Here is a 17787-nt window from a genome sequence, read left to right as displayed (position 1 = left end):
CAATATTTCAATCGTGCCCTTCATTGACCTTGCCTTGCTCTGACACAAGTGATTGGTTGAACTCTACCTTCATAAAGAAATATCACTAATTAAAGTGTACAAAAAAAAAATGTATCCAGCAACATTATGCAGAGCTGAAGCATCATGCTAAGTGCACTGGGGCCTGCCACCACCTCCACTCCCAGGTTAGGGTCAAGCCTGTGGTTTCAGGCAAAGGGGGACGGCTGCAGTTTGATCCTTAGCGATTCTCAGTCCACAGTAGCAGGTCATCATTATTCAGCATTTTAAAGGCTTAATAAATAAATAAATAAATAAATAAATAAATATCAGATTGCACCCTCTCCAAGTCAGGGTAAAGTTGATTCTGTTTGATTTCAAACATGGACTATTGAAAATCCATCCTTTTTAGTGCCTACTGGTATGTTTCATTTGAAAATATCATAACACAACATTTTTTGTTAAAATAACAAAAATAAAGTCTTAAAACAGTTTTCTTTGCATTGACACTGAATATACATGGTGATCAGCAATCACTATTGTTTCATTAGTGAAACGTTTTTCTTTAAGACCTTCAGTACAATATTTCTGTGCAAGAGAGCAAAACAAAGCTAGCTATCACTCCAGTCCTGCTCATTTCACAGAGCTGATTACACAAGTTCTGAAGCAAAACACACTATTTGATCAACTCAGCCATTGCCGCAGGCAACTGTTCGTTTACATATGAGGGGTTTTTCTTCCCAAACAGACAAAACCTGATGCATTGGGGGGGGGGGGCGCTAGTATTAAAATACAGAGGTCCCCAATCACTTACCTTTAAAAGCACGTCAGATGTTTGGAACTAATATCCCGTCGTAACTCAGCCATTTCACGTTGAGGACTGGAGCCAAAATCAACAAGTTTTAAAGACATGCAGCCTTGTATACCATGCACTCTGTAAACCAGCAAGAATCCCAGGCAGAGAACAAGAGGTGCAAGCTCCTCACTCTTCCAGCTAACCAAAAAAGTTTTGCAGTGAGAGGAAAAGAAAAATCCAGCCCCAACTGAGAGACTGGATCAGAAACAAGAAAGAAAAGCTTGTTCTCCCTTGTTTGTATTCCTGGCTAAAGGTGCCTCTCCAAGCAAAATTCACAGAGCCTCTCGACTCCTCACAGCAGATGGTATTCACACATTATACTCCAACAGCAGCACTCCCTGGACCAATCAGAGAGGAGCACTCCAAAGCCAAGCACTTCCCAGACCCTGTCTCTGATACAGTTTTCAATAGCTAGAGCACATGAATGACTGCAGAAAATGAATAAGCATGCAAAGTAAAAGCACCCCCCCCTCAGTTTAGAGGCACAAGCTGCCAGTTCAACAATGCTGGGTGAGTTCTACACTGACTTCAAGATAACAAAAGCACCTGTTTTATTTTCGGAAATCCCAAACAGCCATCACGTTTCCCCAGCCTTTTGGTGCAGTTTCTCAACTGACTTGTGAGTTAGTAAAGTCACAATAAGTGCATAACTTGGGCATTTTGTTCCACCCAATGCATTCAAGAACTGCTTCTAAAAAGCCTGGGACGTCACACACTCAATTTAAGTGGCAAAAGAGGCTGCTTAAGGGCCCCAATCCTGCAAACACTTACACAGGTGCTCAATTGCACACAAAAGTGCTTCCCTTGAACTCAGTGAGATTACTCATTACAGCTAGGCACAAGTATAAATGTTAGCAGGATTGAGGCCTAACTTTCTCTCCGTTGTTGCAAAGCAGCCCAAGATACATGAAAGGGCAGCAGTATTATTTGCAAAACAATCTCTCCTGGGCAGATCAATGCTTCCTTCAATCTTGTTTAAGATTGACCAAGGATATTATAAAATACAATCCTAATAAATAAAAATAAATACAACAGATGACCTAATGAATTAACAAAGCTTTGCTCTCACTACAAACATTCAGCTGAAACTCCTTAAGGAGTTTCTATTACTTTGGGAATGATCTTCAAAAAAAATTTCTTGTGTGTGCAGCACAGACTAGGGCAGAACACAACTGGTAGTGCTGCTACCCAACCACAGAACAAATAGACTCAAGAATATTCTTTACTGCAGGGTTTAATTTGTAAACCAATGCAGACCCTCCCTCACCCAGTGATCAATTTGGGATACAGCTGTGAAACTAAATTCCTCGCTTGTGCTGACAGCTGCAGCTGAGTAGTAAATGATGACCTGCTAAACAAAGCAAACTTACTCATGGAAACAGACTTCCACGCTACAGGCAGGTTTCACCCTTGCAGACAATAACACCCTCACGACCCTCCAAAACACTATTGAAATTCTCTAGATTCTTATGGCAGAAGAGGTTACAAGGAAATAACATGGTCCCTGCAGAAATTCTATTTTGGTAGTGTAATCAGTTACAAAAAAATCAGTACAGTTTGGGGTGGGAAGCATGCTCCCTCCCAGGATCTCCCTGGACATTTTCAGATCCCTGGCTATAGCTGTAAATTGATCCTGTGCATTCCTTTCTGACACAAGAACCATGCAAAATCTTTAGGGATTCTCTTTCCGCCATGAGTAATGCTGTAATAGCACTTTTGTAAAATACAGGACCAGTTGCATGGCCAGAAAAATATTGTGAGCTGTTTTGTTTGTTTATTTTAGGTCACTCACCTATTTTTTCCTCTCTGGAAATAATAAGACAACAGCATTAACTCCCTGGTTTCCTTTCTCCAAAACACCCAAATACTTCTATGGTTGTAAACTGCCAAATCTAGATTAGGAGGCATGGAGTTGCTGTTTCGGTTTTAACCATGCAAAGGAGCCTTTTACCACCTAACCACCACACAGTGTGCACTCTCTCTGGGTTAAGGAAAAAACAAACACCAAATAAATACAAGCTTTCATGAGAAACAACACAGTGCGTGCATGACTCCTGCAACTGCTGCCTAGAACTGCCCCATAGCCCCAGGGCAGGCACCTAAAGGGGCAGTACACAGAAAATAGAATCGTAGCTGGAGGAAAACTGACATTGCTTGAACATTTTCCTCCTTTTTTTGGTGAAACTTCATTTTGGAAGGAATTTCCGACCATTTGTATTCACAGCAGCTGCTACATTCACCCCACTAGTGAGTCCTAAAAGAGCAGCCACCTAGCTCTGCACAAAACTGTCATGGATTCAGGGGAGGGGAGGAGGATAATCCCAAGCACGTGCTTGGGGCGGCACAATTCTAGGGGCGGCATTCCGGTGAGTTTTTGTTTGTTTGTTTGTTTTTTGCTTGGGGTGGCAAAAAACCTAGAGCCGGCCAAGGCTAGAGACATGGGATAAGGCACCTTCTCTGGATCGGTATATACAGGAACTGATGCATCTCTTGTATAGAGAGGGTTCTCCAGTACCAGACCTCTGTGCTTTTTCTAGAGATGTTTGAGTGGAGCAGAAGTTTAACACAACATTGCCACCTCTGATATTTGCTGTTTTTCTTACAGCCCCATCTCCTGGAGTGAGATAATTATGGGAGAATATCAACTTTCATTTAAAACAAATGACATGGGTATTCCCTGCCTGTGGAAGTTCCAGCTAGAGAGCGGAGCATGAAGGCTTGCACAATCAGGCCCCAGGAAGAGAGGAAATGTTGTGTCATCTCTGCTTAGGTCCCAGTCTGCCAAGCTGATTCAAAGCACGCAGACCCACATACCCATCCAGAGCACCCATGAACTTAACAAGCGAAAAGGTCTCATGTGGATCAGCTTGCAGGATCAGGCCCTTAGTTATTTCAGAAAAACAAACCCTAGGAGCAGAGTTTTAATCAGACACCACTTTATGTAAAAGCCCATCAGCTGGGCAAGAATTTACAGAGACTCATACCCTCATGAAAGCGTTTTTTATTATGTAGCAAAATATCAAGCTGCTTGAAATTACTCTCTGAATCACTGTGCAAGGCCACGTGCTTCAAGCATTTGTAATTTCCTGTAGCTTTCATTAAGACAATCCAAGTAAAGTTTCATAATGAAAGCAAGGAGATTGTGATTATGTTGCACACTTCATCACCACACTAAATGAAGAATGTGGCAAGTCCTTGGTAAAAAGCCAAACAACAAATCCAGCTCTTGGAAGCTTTGGTGCTTCAGACAGGGAATGTTCACAATGCATGTTCCAAGTTTAGGTCACTTCGGTCCAAGATCACAAGAGGTTATTTCTTGGGAGACATTAACGTAATTACTATACTCACTTTCCATAAAGAAGTGATTAGATGAGCCCACAATTCCTGTACAGCTATTTGTCTCTAGTAAGTCAGCTGAAGTTGGTTTGGTAGGGAGGATTCATGGCCATACCTAGTAATCATATGAAAGCATTCTGCTAATAACAGAGGTACCTTGATATAATTTAGTTTTAATACCGTAAGGTGCTCTCTCTGAACAGAGTGGTAGCTAGACTCATCTCTTGCCTGCTGTAAATTCAAGGGAAGAAGATTCAATCAGAGAAACTCAGAGTTCTTTCTACATCACACAAACTCTTCTAGGAATTAATGGAAAGCTCAACATGTTTAAATAGAAAAGTCATGGAGGCACAGTGGATGCTTAGGAGGAAGAATGCAAGTAGTGGCATTCTAGGGCAGCCGACCAATGTGGTCAGACCTAAAAAAAAAACGGTTACTCGCCTTCTCGTAACTGTTGTTCTTTGAGATGTGTTGTTCACGTCTGCTCCAATCAGGTGTGCGCGCGCTGCGTGTACGATTGTCGGAAAGTTTTCCCTTACCAGCATCCATCGGGTCAGCTGGGGAGCCCCCTGGAGTGGCGCCTTTATGGTGCTCAATATAAGACTCTGCCGGCCCGACCCCGCTTCAGTTCCTTCTTACCACCAGTGATGGTCGTTGGAACAGCAAGTGCTTCCCTTAGCTTGTTCATTAGGTTTAGTTTAGGTTTCAGTTCTTAGTTCTGCACAGTAGAGTTACAATTTTGGTTAGGGACCGTGATTCTACCCTATCCCTTTCCTCCCCTCGGCTCCGGGGCAAGCCTCGGGGCCAAGGGTTTAAACCATGTGGGATCTGCACTCGAAGAAGAACAGACCAGTTTTGATACTCCTGTCCCACCATGTATTGGTAGTTTGCATCTTTAAGAGTAAAGATTTCAAAAACAATTTTTGCTGAACCAGAATATCAATTTTTCAGTTATCTGACCTGCTCCGATAAAGACTGCAGGGAACATGCCTGCGGCTGAAAGCCACCACCACTGCCCCCAAGGCAGCATCCTCTGCTCTGCCTGGAGAGTACCACAGACAAAAGGCACATGTGCACCCCACAGGCAGAAACTGTAAACTAATCAAGGCACTAAGGATGATTACTGTCATTTGTGTCTGCCCACATTACATCCAGAGAGGTCAGCTGGTTTCTGTTGAGCAGTGAATACTTTATGGACACATTCTTTGGCCAGGACTTGTACTGCCCGTTAAGGTAAAATTCTGCACAATTTAGAAGAGGAGAAAAATTGCAACTTGATATCTGACTTGGAGGAAATGCAAACTCATCTCACTGATGGCTATGCTGCATTGGCCCAACAATCCAAGCTGAGCGTGTCCTCTATTAATGGAGAGGACAGTAGACTGACACAGAGGAGACCTGTTGTCCTTGTTTTGAAAACCCCTCCAAGGATTTGCAACCTCACAGACATTGGCTCCCTTCACTCCTCCCCCTCTCCTGCCCCAGGCTCTTCACACAGTTTCCATACTAGTGGTGTAAGAGCCACCGCCTCTGTAACATCTAGAACAGGGGCCCTTCCACCCTGCATCTCACTGACTCCACAGCTGTTTGCAAATCTCAGCTGAAAACATCTCCCATGTCTGCACTTCAGCATCTCTCACTCCCTCTGTCGTTATTTGTATTTTAACTCGGTGAAGGGTTTTGAGATATGGCTGGTAAAGTCTGTCTGACACAGCAAACAGGAGGATGCTGATCACTTTCTGTGTCTACTTTACATTGTTACATATTTTTAAAGTGAATTTAGTGCAGGCAAAAGGGCCTGGATTTGCAGCCAGCATGTCTGAAGTCCAACAAACAGATACAACACAGGTTGCCTCCATGCTAGCATCCTAAATGCACCATCTCACCTATGTACATCAACAATGACTCATTGACCTCACTGCCAGTGGATAAAAGCATTACAATACTGAGGGCCATCCATCAAGTGCTTGAGCCCCTGTTGATTCTAGCTAGAGAGATGTCTTTTGTGGGGATTCCTAGTGCTGTGGACACCTGGCCAATGAGAATTGGACCAACCTACCACCTCATTTCACACAGTCAGAAATATGACAAATAATAATCACTGCTGGTCTGGGCTGGATTTCACAAGTAAGGTGAAAGACCTTGCTTTCTATTCCCAATGCCCCAGACCAACCACTTCCATTCTTCCCCCTCAAACACACCCAATCTTTCATTTTTGAATGACTGGATCATCTTAAAAACAACGAGGAGTCCTTGTGGCACCTTAGAGACTAACAAATTTATTTGGGCATAAGCTTTTATGGGCTAGAACCCACTTCATCAGATGCATGAAGTGGAAAATACAGGAGCAGGTATAAATACATGAAAGGATGGGAGTTGCCTTACCAAGTGTGAGGTCAGTCTAATGAGACAATTCACTTGACAGCAGGATACCAAGGGAGGAAAGATAACTTTTGAAGTGGTATTGAAAGTGGTCCATTTCAGACAGTTGACAAGAAGGTGTGAGTAACTGTAGGAGGAGATTAGTATTGGGGAAAATAGGTTTAGGTTTTGTAATGATCCAACCACTCCCAGTCTTTATTCCTAATCTGATGGTGTCCAGTTTGCAAATTAATTCCAGTTCTGCAGTTTCATGTTGGAGTCTATTTTTGAAGTTTTTTTGTTGAAGAATTGCCACTTTTAGGTCTGTTATTGAGTGACCAGATCTTAGTTTTCTGAGTTTAACACTGAGACTGCTGTGTCTCACGAATGGCTCTGGCATAGTCACAAGCATCTGAGAGCTAGATCAAGAATGTTTTCAATTGTGATTTAATGTGAAAGGTTAAGGATTAAAAATGGACACTAAGGGTACGTCTAGTGTAGACGCGATAAAATTGATCCCCGATCACTCTGCCGTCAACTCCAGAACTCAACCATGGCGAGAGGCGGAAGCAGAGTTGATGGGGGAGCGGCAGCGGTCGACTCGCCGCTGTCCTCGTGGGCAGGTAAATCGACCTAAGATACGCTGATTTCAGCTACGTTATTGGCGTAGCTGAAGTTGCGTATCTTAGGTTGACCTCCCCCTTAGTGTAGACCTAGCCTAAGAGTTATCAAGAAAAAGCTCCAAATCCTGCCACCTGATTTAACTGAGCACACACACTCCCTTTGCTACCAATTCAAACAAATCACTTAGCACGGTTGTAGACTGTTTCATCTATAAAAACACAAGACCTTTTATGTTGTACACATTTAGCAACATCCATTCAGCTGTGTAATGTGCTTCTGCATAAGGCCTGCAGCAGCAGAGTTTTCAGGTGCAGTTAACAATGTGTTGTTAACAAAAATTAGCTTTAAAACATTTTAATGTTCCACACTCTAGGTCTGGGACAGGGCAGGTTTGTGGGCTCCAGAGAAATGCCTTCCTGATGCAGAGGAGTTAATTTGATGTAGAGATTCAACTTCTGATCCCTTCCAACTCTCTGTTGCCCTTTCTCCTGCACTTCCTTCAAAGTATATACATCCCGTATGTCACTGTAAGAAGTAGCCAGACAGGCCATTGCAGTTGTCATTAAGCTGCATACCATGGCTACTTGGAGTGTGACTAATACCATTGTTTGATTAAATTCCCCACTGAACTTGGACGAGAGACTTCCATGGGAGATTAACTTGCTGATGCCCGGTCTGTCTGTGGCCTATTAAATCTGACTTTCACCACTGACTTCAACGGGGAGTCTCACGGGCATTAGGAGCTGACAAGTAATTCTAACGATTGAATCCGATGGGGACTTTTTACAAGGGCAGTTCTGCAGATCCACTGAAAATCTGCCCCAACAGCGTCTGTCCCAGACAAAAAGGTCTCTGTTATTAATGACAGTCACCTGAAATTCATTCCCTGGCTCACTAAGCAGGTGTTTAGAAAAGAACTGCATTGCAAGGGTCACATCTTTGGGAATTTGCCCTTTGCAGATTTTATGCTGTCTAGCAAAGATCTCTCCATCCATCTTTCATCATTTGAGTTATCTGAGCTAGCAAACATGATCAATTCAGGGTACATTTGCCTGAGTAAGGATTGTAGCATTTAGAATTCCAGGTTAGGAACAGCCAGTGCTTTGCAACAAAATCTTTTGTTTTATAATGTAGGTCATGATTAATTCAGCTTAACATCCTGACTCTCCCCTTGTCAGCTGCTTCCTGGCTGCATCATATAAAACCACAAGCACCCAGGCTCCTTCCTGGGCAGAATTGTTAGCATGGTCCCTCTCCCTTCAGCAGTCTCTCCTCTTTTGCTCCAAGGCTCTCACCCTCCATTTATCTATAGTATACTACATCTGCCATCTATTAACACCAAATGCACATAGTCCGCCGAGGGCCATTCCACCAGCCAGAGTGACCACAATTGATGGTGTAGCGAGATCTGACTCAATTCTGCAAATCCACAAATCTCTGGGGAAGCACCACAGGTACATCAGGTAGGGAGAGCATGAGAGCATGGTGTGCTGGGGTGATTTTGTCTCCCGCTTCCCTCCCCCCATCCCATCCATGCCACTATTGAATATACTGAGCTAGTGAAGGGAGGCTAGATCTCTGCGAGACTGTGACATTTCGCACAAAGTCTTTCCCACTTTATGCCTAGGATTTGGCATTGACAGCGCACATGGAATGTGCCAATAAGACAGTCCAGGTTTCTAACCCATGTAGCAATACAGGTAGTACACAGGTTTGATAGATCCTGAACTTTGTTTCAACGCAATGACATTTTTGCATCCATAAGCAAGACAAGAACTTCATGCAAGAGGCCATGAGACATATTAGTCAAAGGTCTCAGTTTGCAGCCCAGGTGGATGAACTCATCAACACTCTCCATGGTATTTGACCTCAGGGGTTCTGGTGACCCAGCTCTAAGGTTCTGAACCCTGGTCTTCTGCAATGAGGCGTTCAACTCCATTTGTGGATGACATCTCAGAGACCCTGGAGGGTGGGGCTGAAATTCTCTAACTTCTCCACAAGCAACGCGGCACTGTCAGTGTAGTTTTGGTTGGTAAGCATTTCTTGACCAACCCTGATTACATCATGTGGAGTGGCAAGTCCTAATATCCAGTTGATAGCTCAGCAGAAAAGTGCTGTGAGGAGAATGCATCCACACACACACACACCTGAGGCCCAGGTACTATTATTCCAGGTACTTAAAGGATTTAAATTAATCTTTGACTGCACTGCTCCTCATTATTTAATGTTCTAGCAGAGTGATACTCAGACTGAGGCTCTTTAGCTGCAAGTGGCTCTATAATTTGTCTCCTGTGACTCTTTGCAGCACATGATATTAAAACACTGTGTGATTTAATTATCAAGCAATCCAAGTTGTTAACCAATCAGGATGCTTTTACTATGTTATCAACAACAATTGGTCAATAAAATAAAATAATAATACTTGTTCAGTCATTTTGGCTGTGAGACTATATATAACTAAATATTTCCCCGTCATACTGTTTAAATATGAATCTATAGTACTATAGTCAATGAAACAATGAATTCACACTACTGTGGCACTTTTGGGTAATGTTGATTGCTAATTTGGCTCCTGACCCGCTGAGGTCTGAGTATCACTGTTCTAGCATCATTTGTACATTTGAGAACAAGGCATTAGTTACCATGATGTAAGTAACAGCCAGGCAGGGCACTTTCCAGGTCAAGGCTTGGGTTTGACTCAAAGGGAGACACTTGATCACATTATGCAATGATGGCCAACTGGGTGATATGAATGAAGTGTCTCAACTCCAGGATGATGACACCCAGCTTCACATACTGCTTGAGGAGAGACCACCTGACCTTCCATCCTTGGGCACCTCTTGCGGGCTCCTCATTCCTTCCGAGACCCAGTTGGAAATTGTTATCTTTCATAAGGCTGGTCAAAAATTTCCCATCTAAGATGTTTTGTGTTTTGACAAGATGCAATTCTTCATGGGGAGCTTCTGCTTCCTGCAGAAATCTTTGACTTTTTGTCAATATAAAACCCAAACATTGAAGTTTTCCACCAGAAATGTCAAGTTTTTTTTTATTTTGGGGGGCAAAAACCGTAAAAAATTTTGCTAAAAAATACCCCAGCCCCTCCTACCACATCTGTTTTTTGAGCTTGCCTCCCGTCTCCCTCCCAGAACACCCCATGCTCTCCTTCCACTCCCACCCTCACTCCATCTCCTCCACTTGTCTAGCACAACCCTCAGCTCTGTCCCCTCCAGTCTTCCCACTGCTGGTGGGAGAGCTTCCCGCTGATCAGCCCTGCCACCTGAACAGCTCTCTTGTATCTCTCGACCTCATCAACTCTCCACCTGATTTCAATTGAAACTGAAAACTCATTGAACCTCATCTCCATGTATTTACTCTTATGGATGATGTAACTCTGCAGAGCCTTTGGGGACACAGCTGCTCTATAAGTCATCACACATTACTGGGCAGTACAATTATTCACTGCAAGAGGGCCTTGGAGACCTTGGTCAGTAACTTTTCACCATTCATGGTTGGTGCTCTTCCATTCGGACCACTGCTTGCTGCGAGAGTTCCCCATTACTCCATATTCATTCATGTCTATTTTCCTTCCCTTCTCTAGCCAATTGACAGCAACTGCTCATCCATGCCCTCTGATGTGTCAACAATTGCAATCTCTTCTTTCACAGCCACAACAAAAGCAAACCTTCTCCCACTTAAATCCATTCAAAACACTGTTGCAAGCATCTTCCTGGCTTGTTGCTCCATGTCACCCCCACTTTGTCTCTCTCTCCTCCCCCCACAAGCTACTTGTCTTGGCCCTTCGTGGCTTACTCCTGACTTACCTACTATCTCTTGTACGATGCAGAGCTGTTGACTTGCACCTCGAATCCCACCTGATTCCTGTCAGTCTTCATTGCCCATTAGTCGCATTTTCCAACAAGACCCTTTGTGATTTCACCCTCCTGCCTCTTAAGCCTGTGTGGAGCTCCAGCAAAAACCTGCTCTGTCTGATTCCCTATCTGCAAAGCTGCCTAGATACAGATGCAGCATGGTGCATGGAAAGGACACAAGACAGGGAGTCAGGAGAACAGGAGTCCTAGTGCTGCTTCTGTCACTGACTCATTGAGCAGCCTTCAGCAAGGCCCTTGAGGAGCCTCAGATTTCCCATCTGTAACATGAAGCTGATATTGCTAATCTCCTCCTCACTAGGGGTGTTTTGCGCTAAAGCCATTAAGGCCCTTGCCGATGCCTGGATGGGAGCACAGCTAAGCGGAAAACATTGTTACTGTAACATTCCGACCCACATGATAACCCAGCTTCTGTGCTCAGACACCTCCTTGGCAAACACCCTAATCAAACATGATAAAGAATCTCATGGTGCACTGTCTGGAGCTAAGCCGTATTTGTTTGCTTGATATCCCCAGTGTACAGCACATTTGCCTGAGATGGAAGTAAAACCATCGGCCACATTCAGCCGTTCAGGCCATCTGTGGAGAAGGGGGCTGTTGTCCAATATCTTCGCTATGTGCAGTACATGATGATAACCCTCAATTAAAGGTCTGAAGGTCTTTAATCATCTCATATATCCATGCCCTTCCTTAAAAATAACACTTGTCTGGCCTTTTGCCAGGCTTCAGGGCTCTCTCCTGAACGAGGACTCATAAAAATTTCTACTGCAGCTTCTCCGGTTTCTGTCTGTGTTGTCTGTGCCTGGTGCCTTATCAGTTGAAAAGCTTCTGATCTATAAATAAGACCTTGGTGTGTCAGCTGTGGGCTTTTTAATTCCTCAGCATCTTTGGTTCCCAGAATATCCCCATCCTCTCTCATTTAGCAGAGACACATGAACAAGAACATTTGACATCTCAGGCTTTCACTCGCTCACTCTCTCTGCACCATTGTTTGGGAGGAGCCTTTCCATTCAATGTCCACCTACAACATACACCCTTAGCTAACATTAGTAGCTGTTTTGGATGGTGGAGACCAACTGATTAGTTTTTCCTTTTGATTATTGGAATGTATTTTGTTGGTTTTGTTCACTTAAGTGTGGGTCTAGTAACAGCCAGTAGGGGGTGCTCTTCCCTTCCATGCAGGGATTTTGAATCCAGGGCCACCACCTGCTATGGGGGCAGGGAACATGTGCTGTAGCAACTGTTGTGGGGGCCTCAGTAGTGGTGCTCCTCCCTCTGCATCAGAATTGAAGCAATGCCCAGGCTGCTGGAGTGGCTGTCTTTTGGATGCCATATAAAACTGAGGCCTGGACCAGTTCTAGTTACTAAAGATCCGTTCGTGTCTTTCCAAGAAGAGTGAGGCTATTTGCCTTGGTAGTATGGCCAAATCCCAGTATAGGTAATTATATTCCATCCACCCATTGTCCCTCATTGCTTTAACATATATAGTGTTCCTTTGTTTCTTGTCCACAATCTGCCAAGTGTGCTGTTATAATGGTTACTGCTTCCTGTTCCTAGGTAGCTACATTTCAGTGGTGCGAGACGGGAACTAATCCCTCTGTTTAATTGCTGTTTGTAATTCTGTAAAGGTGCTGGAGGCATTATATAGATATAGATTAGCTAGATAGAGATATATAGATCTATATAGCTATATATAGATATACATACACACACACACACACATACACTATGTAATCTCCCTAACTCCTGGTCTCTTACACTTCCCAGGAGTTCTCTGCTTCTTTAATAAAACTACTATGGATCCTTCAGTTTCACCACATACTGTAAACTATACTGAAATTAGCAGGTATTGCTCATATCTATTTTTAAATCCCTCTCTTTGTTGCCAACTGGAGTTTGGGGACAATAAAGGATTCCAATTACATCCTCCTGTCTTTTTGAAATGCCTTGGATTTTGTTCTACTTTTCATACACTCACAGACATTTCAGACCAATTACTTACAATTGCTCTCCCAAAACGGTCACTGGCCTCTATTATTTGCCACATACCTGGTTCTTTTCTTTGGAGTAAGTCCAAACTGGCCTGTTAACTTGTTGGCTGCTCAGCAAGCAGTGTAGGACAGCGGGCTAGTATTAGTCCAGAAACACACACCCGTTAGTGGCCAGGCTGCAGCTATTTCAGACAATCACAAACATTCCCCCAGCCAGAACATGGTGATGGCATTTAAATTTGTCACCAGACTTTTCTGTCAGCAAAAACCCAGCATCTCTCTTGGACCTGCCTCTTCAGGATTTAGAATCCTTTTCCGTGGGAATTTTTTTTTAACCCTTTCAATCTTGCCCCTGAGTTCAGCCTGCCATAAGCCAGACTTTTTTCACATGTATTTTCTCTCCAGACACACCAAGCTGATGATGATAATCAAGTGATATTGCTTTCATCCAAAGATCTCACAGCCATGCAGAGTCGCTTGGTAGAACAGTTACTTTGGCTACTGCTGTGTTTTAGTGCCTGGAGTAGCCTGATCCTGTGGGCACCGAGGACCTTTGTCTCCCATTCTCTTGGAGGGAAGTTAGGGTCACTAAGACTTTGTAGGATTGGGCCTTAAATTAAGAAGGAACCAGTACACTGGGACACTACAGATGGACCTATTTGGGGCTGTGGCCAGGTGAAGTAATATGGTTACAGCTCTCTCTCTCTCTAAACGATGGTTGTATCACAAAAAATATGCTTCCCAAAATATACCAGTTCCCCTTGTGCACATAACACTAATCTACCTCCATCCAGGCATCTCTGCTCATTTGTCTTCTGAGTATTAAACTGTGTCTTCACTTCCTCTGCTCCAGTTCTCTTACCCTCATGCATATGATTCTTTACCTCTCCCAGTACTCAGAGGCAACAGATGATGTACATGGTATTAGAACCTGAATAGAAGGAAACCGTGCATAACTGTCTCAACTCTTAATTGTTCTCAGCTTGCCTTGGCCTTGAAAATGTGAACCTGTAGATGTTATAATGTTTGAATAGTTTAAAGAAAAACACAGCTAAATCTTGTAATGCTTTTGATAATGGAACATCAGCAAACCATGCACTTCAATAACAAATTTTCCCAGAAATACCTTCAGTAAATCTCTCCTGCAATATTTAATGTTTTATGCGAAAAAGAGTCCACTGCAAACAAACAGAAGCAGAGATTATAAATGGAAGAGGGGGATCAATTGTTAATGATCTGTGTCGAGTGCCACATTACAGCACTATTTAATCACTCAATATTAGTGTAACATGCTTATTCTTTCAGCTGCCATCCCTCATTTCTTTTTCCCATTTTTCTCTCAGCCCTGTAGGTAATACTGAGAATTGAACTTCTAAAAATATCTAAGAAAGGGATTTAGCTCCTAAGAATCTTCCTTTCCAATGTCCATTCTACACAAAAACTGAGCCCTAAGCTTTCATTATATAGGGCATGTTCAAAGGACACTGTCAAAGATCAGAAGCCCCAAATTTTACATAACTATGTTTTCTTATAGCATTTTGAAAAGAGCATACGGTCCTCGACATGGGGTTTTGCCTATGAACAATATTTCAGTGCTTTTATCCCCTTTTAAAAAATCTTAGCCAGCAGCTTTGCATTTGTGAACAAGCCTCCATAACAAACCAGCATGCACAGTCCTGTGCCCATAAGCAACCCTATAACAACAAACCAACTTTCATGCAGAACAAAGTTGAATACTGTGCCACCCGTAGAGAATTACAGCACAGTTGTTAATAGATCCCATGGACTGTGCAACCTCCCTCAAATCCAATTTCTAACTCCAACTTTTCTACTACATTCTCTGACAATGCCAGGCTCCTAACTCATTATTTAGAAAGAAAGAAACAAACAAACAACAAAGGACCAAACATGAAGGTGCTCTGTGTAAAAACTAACTCACAACCTTATTCTGTGTAGTCTTTCCCTCCCCTCCATCTAATGGCTTTTCTCGCTGTGTTGTATCTAAATCTAACCTAACTTACCTACTCCTCAGAGCAGGAGCCGTTTCTTTGTTCTCTCTGAAAACCATCATCCACATTCAGGGTGCTATAAACACATGTTCTATAACAATAACAAAAATAATGTTGCTTCCCTATGCAACATCCCAGGATGGCAGCCCCTACAGGAAATGGCACAATTGGCACATCCAGACAAGTGCATATAGAACACAAAACCCATAATATTTAGAGGCTGCATGCAATTTCCCCAGAGCCAGGAAATTTAGAGCTGAGGAAAGATAGCTCCAGAATGAGTTTAGTTCATCACAGTGATACAAATTAAACAAGCTATTTTGGAGCTTGCAAATTCTCTATTGCTGGTAGATGAGAAGGAGTTTACTCTGTCAACATTTATCACTTTCCCCCACCACCACACAGAACAAAAAACAGTGTGGGCTTAATGGTATTGTTCTGGGAATGAGTGTGTTGGTTCCTCTTTCTTTCTCCCTCACTCTCAGATGCTTGACAGTGCGATTTTGGGGTGAAATCACCAGTTCTGCTCACTTCCTCTCTGCTCCATCCTTGGAAGCCCATCAGCAGAAAGTTCCCCTGGGCCCACCTGCTGCTCTGCCATCCTCGCACACACACTTTAAAAGGGCTGCTTTAGGTCGGAACAATCCATCCTCCTTTCACTCTCACATGTGCTCGCTTCACTGGCAACTCACCCCAGCTCTCCAAATCAATCACCTCCAGCAGAAGATCAAGTCAGAGTCAATAACACATTTACCTTTTCTAAAATGGACAAGTGAGTTCAGCGGCCACAAAGTTGAAGGGCCAGGAGTGCTGGCTTGCATCTGGGTAGGGAGACATTGGGTAAGATCCCCCCAAATCCAATGCTTTGCCAAATACACGTCAGCGTTAAAGCTCAACACCTCCTCCTGTTCCAGTCTCAATCCCCCACTCAGCTCTGCCAAACGCATCTCAGTCTTCACCTACAGTATCCCGGATTCCCTATTCCAGTCCTTCACGGGTTTTCACGTCAGTCCTGACCAGCAGGAACCTCTGCTTTTCCAATCTTTGGGCCCACGCCCAGCTCTACTAAAGGATCACTGAGTGTCACCTGGGATGGGAATACATGACGACCCTAAAGAATTTTGAAAAGTCTAAGTTAAGTTAAGAATAGCAGAAAAGTTCAGTCAAGGCTGTTAGTCATGTAGTACGCCCCGGTGTGTGTGTATTTCAGAGGGCTAAGAAAAGCAATAGATAGTGCGTGCTTCAATACCTAGGAACAGTGGTTTTCGTAGACTGACTTTCCAGGCTTTGTGGGCTTATATTTAAGTCTATGGGCCATATTCACCCAGGTTGTAAGTGGGTATCATTCCACTGAATCCAATTGCTGAATTTTGCCCACAAGGCTGTTTATAATTACATATTTTTACAAGTATCAGAGGGGTAGCCGTGTTAGTCTGGTTCTGTAGAAGCAGCAAAGAATCCTGTGGCACCTTATAGACTAACAGACATTTTGCAGCATGAGCTTTCGTGGGTGAATACCCACTTCTTCGGATGCAAGTCTTTTTACAAGTACATTTTAATGTATTTTAAAACTGAACTAGTAACACACAAAGAAATACTGCCAAGATTCACAAGACACCAAATTCAGAGAGATGAGACCAGTGTAGCCTCATAAACTGTTACCCACAGAATCAGAAGCTGCAACGAATGTACAAGGTTCAGATACTTTGCAAACAATGGCATAGCTATAACATACAGAAATCTTCAGCAACTCGTGAGTGTAGCTGCAGGCAGCCAATCGCTCCTGTAGCTGCAAATGACTGCAGCCCGAGAGAGGGAGCTGAAACACTGACCTGCCATCTCTGGCAAACAGACAATTTAGGGTTATGGTTTCAGAATCAGCACATTCCTAGGGCAACATGTGTTCCAAGCAGAGTTCTTTGCACTAGAAGCACAAAACCATTTCAGTATGTTTAAAAGCTAGAATTAGCAACCAACATCAAATAGCAACAACAAAATCCTCCTTGAGGTTCATAAGTTCCAGAGAGAAAAGGCATGTGTGTGTGGAGAGTGTGTGTTTTTCAGAGACCTGCACTTTCAGATCACCTAGCCTCATGGCTAGGACTTCGGACGCTAGCGTATGAAACATGTTACAGCACTCTGTGACCCTCTACACAAACCACAGAGATGGTATCAACCATATGTTCAAAGTACAGCAAGTCCTACAGTTGAATGGAGAACAGGAGAGGAAATTCAGAAGCAAGTAACTTGGGTCACTCACTAGTTTCTATTTTATTCCACTCACTCTCTTATGCTGCGGCAGCTTAACACGCTCCTTTCACAGCATTATCACAATGGACCATCCTGTCTCAGGAGCTTCAATTACAAGGAACGATATACCTGTAATGACTCTTCATTGAGAAGCCAGTAGCCTAATTTGTTCAAAAGCAGCTCTGATTTGTGGGAGAGGAAAGAGAGAGCAGACTCCTCAACGCTGAACAATCCCATCCAGGCAGCTTAACTAAATTAACTCACCCTGGCACTGCCAGGGAACAACAAGGCTGCAGGAAAGAAAGATCAATTCAAGAAGATATTTTTCCCATGTATTCTTCAAATTGGCTTTTCCCACCATTCATGATCCATTTATTGGGCAGGAAACAAATGACTAAATCATGAAGTGATTTTGGCTTCACCTGGAATTCTAAAGTGCTCTAGACGGTTAAGTTCTAAAGTGCTCTAGACTTGTC

At 43.3% G+C, this 17787-nt stretch overlaps 1 protein-coding gene across 19 annotated transcripts in view; it reads right to left on the bottom strand.

The window, feature by feature from the left end:
- Positions 1–17787, bottom strand: part of LOC120386847 (DAB2 interacting protein) — a 374907-nt gene that overhangs the window by 314394 nt on the left and 42726 nt on the right. For 12 of the 19 annotated variants that reach the window (XR_005589941.1, XR_005589942.1, XR_005589943.1 and 9 more), the window contains exon 1: positions 812–2018. The exons of 2 other annotated variants lie outside the window; for them this stretch is intronic. The gene's annotated coding sequence lies outside the window, so the exon portion shown is untranslated. Of the gene's footprint in view, positions 1–811; positions 2020–17787 lie in introns of those variants that run through there. 5 more of the 19 variants (XM_039506777.1, XM_039506787.1, XM_039506790.1 and 2 more) reach the window with 3 other exon arrangements.

This window comes from Mauremys reevesii, linkage group 19, assembly GCF_016161935.1.
Source record: "Mauremys reevesii isolate NIE-2019 linkage group 19, ASM1616193v1, whole genome shotgun sequence".
NCBI lineage: Eukaryota > Metazoa > Chordata > Testudines > Geoemydidae > Mauremys > Mauremys reevesii.
The sequence above is the reverse complement of the archived record's forward strand: the minus strand, read 5'-3'. Positions and strand labels throughout refer to the sequence as shown.